Genomic DNA, 6000 nt, shown 5'->3' with positions numbered 1-6000 from the left:
AAGTTTGTTCAGGTTTTTATTTCAAACCCTAAAAAGGGATACAGGTTTTTCTTGAAAGATGATTGAAACTCGAAGTTACACGAACGGGAAGGAAAAGACCCCTTTGTTACTACATTTAGCTGCCGATGTGTTCATTCTAATCATGCTTGCCGTATATCTTTGTGTTTTAGAGGTCATATTTCTTCTAAAGTAAATACACTCATTAATAGACAGACAGCTTGGGTCATCGTCCTTGAGGTTCACTGTACTTTAGTTTATTTGCTTCATAAAAATCCCAGAGTCACAATTTTTACAAAAACAAAAACAAACAAAAATAGCATGCCACTCAATACTGTAACACTTCTGACTCTACCGATGTGAGTGTGTATGTCAAAATGTTTAAGTGAGGTCAAATGAAATTGACAGTTTCAGAACGTGAACCAGTACTGTGACCGTTTAATATTTGATGTGGCAAGAAGAAATGGTACAATACACAACACAGGATTGCAAGTTCACACTCCAGTTAGTCTGCACTGCAATGGTAACAACGCAAGAGCGTAGGCATTATTTTGCCACGCTAACTTGGAACAAAACAATGCATCACTCATCATAAACGATTTAATTGGCTAGACTTATTTTCTTACCGCGTTAACTTCGAATTGACTTCAGTAGCGCTTCACACAGAGTCGAGATAGGTCGTGTCTCACTGCTAGGCGACTTATAAAATAATTTAAAAAAGTAAAACTAACGCAAGAACAATCGTACCCTGGGCCATCCCACGGAAATTTTGTCAGTTTTATAGTAATATACATCACAGCATATTTGGATGAACTATTCTGTGAGAACTGTACATTCACGTTATCAAAAATGGAGGAATTTATAGTTTCCATAATCTTCAGTTCACTCCTGTGATATTTAATGGTGCATTTTTTCTATGGCTGTGATTATCTAAGTGGAATATGTGTTTCTTTGAATCTTTCTTAAGGAAAATATACCGTAAAAACAAACGTAAGTGTCGTGATATGTTCTACAGTAGGAATAACATTCTCTCTCCGTCATAGTAGTTTTGATTGAAATCTTAATGGTATATGTGGCTGTTTGAAGATACCTCTCCAAAATTGTGATCAGTAGTCACCCTATTTCTGTGAACTGTTCCGTTTGTCATGTAATTTTTTTTTGAAACACTTACATCGTTACAAATTGTAAATCAGTAAATCGTTGGATGAAATAAAATCTTGAGTTGACGAGCTTGTACAATTCAGGTATCGTAGCTTTCTCTTTATTGTGGATTCGTTCAGTATTTTCTGTTAGATTACTGCAGGGAAAAGCAAAATTCGGCCCGCGATCATAGCATGTTGCGTTAAAAATCACCTATCTGGCTTGCGCCCAGGAAGCAGTTACTTATGACTGTACCATAGTGAAGCCTAAAATGGGGCCAGACCACAATAAAATGTTTCTGGTTGGGCGTGGGGCCAGGTAGCTCCATTTAAATTTAGAGGTGTTCTTTGTATGTGCCTTTCGCTCTTAAATATTCATGGCAGCGACTGCTTTTCTCAACCATGGAATAACGGGGAAGGATCCATTCTTTATTTTGATATGCCATTTATTGTGGTTGTAAAGCAGTGTGATGGAAGAGCACAGGTAAAACTAAGTATGAAATATGGTCAGGAACTATGTTTTCATTGACCCGAAAATAGGATTATCTCCCAACAGACTTTTTTCCCACTGTGACCTAAAAAAAAATGCCTCATATTAAACCATGACCAGTTCTGACATGGTATGATAGACAGGGTCCTATGTCGAAACTGGTCATGGGGTTAATCTGAGGCAATTTCGTCACTTGGTATATGTTTCCTTCAGATTATTGCTCGTTTTCAACATCTATAGCTCGGTCTCATTCTCATCGAAACTCTGTACTTTGAGCTTCAGGTAAAGATAACAAGTAGATGAGGTAGTTAATAATGAACATTAAATATTGAAAAGAACAAAATCTTATAATTAACTTGTTTTGAACAGAACAAAAAGATTGTACCATGATACCATAGTAGACCTTCCGCTCCGAAAACACAATAGGTAACGTTGCGTGCAGTTTTGTATTACAGCGGGTCGATACATGATACAAGTAATAAAAATACCGTATACTTTATTAATCTTCACACACACACACAGACACACACAAACACGAGCGCGCGTCAGTAGTAAGTTCCTACTCAAAACATTACCACGAGTTATTTCCCTTACCTACTGAATTAACATACCAGTTCAAGAGTTATTGTACTTTGCATGCAACAATCTGCGGCCATAATAGGCGGGGTCCAAAAGTTGTGCGTAATGTTAGACATGGACGCTGAATGAATTATTGATCAAATATTGACTACACCTGTTTACGTGAGCAGCTTGATTTGTACATGTAGGCACGTGACTGTATGTGTTTCAAGCATCTTACAGGAATACAGGTAATATTTTCGGCAGCTCCTTGTATTTTACGTACATGAATGATAAAGGTTTGTTGTGTTTACTCGCATTTTTTTTTCATGGTCCATTAATCACTCGGTTCAAGATATCTGATTCTGACCTTACACATCTTGGACCTATTTATAAACAAGTTGACCAGGTGTTGAAAAGTTTTATCAGCTTAATTTGTTAAATATACCATTTGACAACTGAAACATTCTTACGTGTTTTGGGGGTGGCTTAGTCCTACATGTAACTTGTAAGACCTTGACGCTGATATTTATGTTTTGAGCGTCAGGCACTAAAAGAAAACCAACATGTGCTATGTCTTACATTGTAGGACGAGGGGTGGCTTAGTCCTATTTTGTAAGATGGCTTAGTCCTATTTTGTAAGATGCTTCCCTTGGTATCTGTGCTTTTGGGGTTGACCCAAAGCAACATACATTTCAGGGTGGAGATCGGACTAGTGAACGGTTTAGAGTAGAGTGGTCCAACTACGGGCATGTGAATAATTTTTTTGTGGCCCGCGTTGATACGAAAAGTCAGTTCATTAATTACATATGTATGGTCCATGAACTTTATATAATTAGGTCCATATGGCCAGTGGTGTTGAAGAAGTTGGACCACCCAAATTTAGAGAGACCAGTCAGTGGGGAAAATTCCTACACAAAAGTTCAAAGGTACAATTTAAGATTTACTGAAAGAAGACCATACTATTCAGGATTTCACGTGTGTTGCCTTCATCTTTTATCTTATACCATTTCCAGAACTAAGATTTTTACCTTTGATATCTTATTGTACTTCAGATTTACATTTATTTGAAAGGGTTTATCTTTCTAAAATTTTGTGCAGCTCTTCATCTTCACATTTTTAGAACTTTTAATTTACAACATGTTGTCATTTTTGTGCTTTAGTGCAATGAAAGGATAATCCATCCATCCATCCTAAAATAAGAAAATTAGTTTTTGTACAATAAATTGAGTTCTCTGTCACTATGAATATCAGACTTTATTGCTGTCTTGTACCAGGCATAAGGAAGAACTTTGGAATCATAAGGTCAGAGGTCAAGTTCACTGTGGATAAAAATATGATTTCCACTTAGTAACATTGTTTCAGCTTGACATGTCTCAAATAATCTTTGTAGCTTGCTTGGAGTAGGAAAGATTTGGAGTCAAAATGCCAGTGGTTATGGTGACTGATTAAAAGAAGAAACATGGCTATTGCACAATAACATTAGTTCTACATAGAGATCTAGTCCAAGTTTTGGGGACGGCTTGCAGTTAAGGGTCATCAAGCCATGGATATAATCCACTATGGATATAATCCACTATGCTTTTTTTTTACCCTGTGGCCACCTGTGCAGAGATTTCCTCATTTTTCAATAGCATTCGTAAACAAAACCACATCATCAGAAACACTGTGTAACAATCTCCTACACATCAATGAAGGATTCAAACTTAACAGTTGATAAGTGTCTGTTTGGGAGAGAAACATTGATTTGGTGCATTCAAACATTATGAAAGGTCATGTTTAGTTATGACATAAGTAAAATATTCGTGTACTCAACGTGATTGATTAAGCGGGTTTATTCACAGTTCATGAGAAACAAGAAACTTTCTGCACAGGTCCCATGGGTGATAAAGGAGAATACTGAATTATCATCCATGGCTTTTGGCAATGGCAATTAAGGTGAGGAGGAATCTGTGAACTTTGGAGTCAAAATTGCAATGGTCAGTCAGTCTGAAAGAAGAAAAAGTGTTTCTAAGAAAATTTTGCCTGTTTTCATAGCGGACTATTAACCATTGGGCTTATTCTAGTTGGAAAGGTAAGGAAGACACTTATTGATTTGGGGTCAACATTGCAAAGGTCAAGGTCACTGATTCCATGAAGAAAAATGGTTTCAGTGAAAAAATTTCATTTATTTGCATGGCGGACTACTATTAAATATGGTGCTTATAAATAATGTGCCATTCACACTACTCTTGTGGAAAAATATGAGACAGATGGAGAAAACTTTCAAATTTTTGTCATGCACTCACTTGTTTCTTCTATTCTTATAGGGTCAGAAATCTTGCAGTGTCGACAATTTCCATACAAAATGAAACAAATTGCCATCTCTCAGTCATTTACCTTGGCATTTTTCATATTAAAAGCAGTGCTAAATAAAATCAGACTAACACGCAGGGTCCCTCTAATTTTAGATCGGGTGTGTCCTGTATTTTAAGTGAGGTGCCCATCAGGCTGGTTATAAAAAAAAATTTAATTTGCCTGAGGAAACTGGCCATGCTGATGAAATGTGTACATGTATTTTCAAGATGTTGACATACCTGCCATAACACTGTGCAATCAAAATCAGATCACCACTGTCGTACATGAAATTGAGATCTGATTTTAATCAAATTGAACCATGGCATGCCATGCTAAAATATGATTTTGAACTCCCAAGTCTCCTGACAAAGTTGCATTTCAAGAATCTTCCACAAAAAAAAAAAAAAACAAACAAAACAACACCACTTTCATTATATGTCCATTACATGTTGGATGCAGTTATGATTGGAGCTGATATAAAACTATTCCTTAGGCAGTTTAAATAGCAGCAATTGAAAGACAAATAGGTCAGGTATAACCCACCATTTCACATATTTCTTAAATGGCTGACAATAGATAGTGAGATGTGTTTGAAGGCTGCAATGGGTGAGCCCATTGTGCAAGTTTGCATAGGTAAAATTAGGAAGTGGAACAACCCATTCTAGGTAAATCAAAGAGATGCATGTACAAGAACAAAGGTTATTACATATCGCCTTGAATGAGAATGTTTAAGTCATATGTATTATATTTTTGACAAGTTTATGAACAGCAGCAACATGTCTTTGAAGTTGGATTTTACTGCATGTATAGTACTAGGCAAAGCATGATCATTTCATTTGTCAGAATAGTGTTAAAGTGTAATTCCTTTTTGAAGCTGATTTAGGAAGCAATTAGATATCAGCAAAGCCAACAAAAATAAATTTCAGAACTCTTGGTTAACAGAGTTTTACTTTGTGAAGCATGCCAGCAAAGAAAAGAAAGCAAAAAGATTGGGGGGGGGGGGCTATTAATTCTTTGCCCATACTGCAAACAACACATCAACATATGTCAACTTGGTTCTGACAAGGATTCATTCAGAGACTCCAGCAGAAAAGTTTGAACACAAGGATCATCCAGTCCCTAGTGAGTGTAGTAATGAACAATAATGACACCTGCATTACCTTCAAACCCCTTTGACCCTTATTGAGTTTATATTTGAATTGTAGATATTGCAACATTGTATGACAATTTTTGAAGAGCGTAATTTTGGTAAGTCACCAGTTTGGGGCCTGTGTTTACAAAAGAATTTCTTTCAGCATTGGGAAGTGTTTGATTGTAGCTAGTAACAAAATCTTTTAGCAGTGTTTCCTTTCTTGAAATTAATAACAAGAGGATGAATCAGTGGAAAATGTCACAAAGGTCTTTTTTCCTATGACACCCACATCCCAATATAGGTCCTCTACATTTCGTACTGAATGCATAGACTTATCCACCTTATCC

The 6000-nt window shown here is 36.5% G+C and overlaps 1 protein-coding gene across 1 annotated transcript in view; it reads left to right on the top strand.

Annotated features, from left to right (window-relative positions):
- Positions 1-2279: 2279 nt before the first annotated feature.
- The window catches only part of LOC149798821 (calpain-5-like), a 96673-nt gene continuing 92952 nt past the window's right edge, over positions 2280-6000 (top strand). The window contains exon 1 of the mRNA XM_089957717.1: positions 2280-2435. The gene's annotated coding sequence lies outside the window, so the exon portion shown is untranslated. The remainder of the gene's footprint in view (positions 2436-6000) is intronic.

The sequence above is a fragment of the Sinohyriopsis cumingii genome, chromosome 5 (genome assembly GCF_028554795.1).
Source record: "Sinohyriopsis cumingii isolate HCF-2022 chromosome 5, ASM2855479v2, whole genome shotgun sequence".
In the NCBI taxonomy this organism is placed as follows: Eukaryota; Metazoa; Mollusca; class Bivalvia; order Unionida; family Unionidae; genus Sinohyriopsis; species Sinohyriopsis cumingii.
The sequence above is the reverse complement of the archived record's forward strand: the minus strand, read 5'-3'. Positions and strand labels throughout refer to the sequence as shown.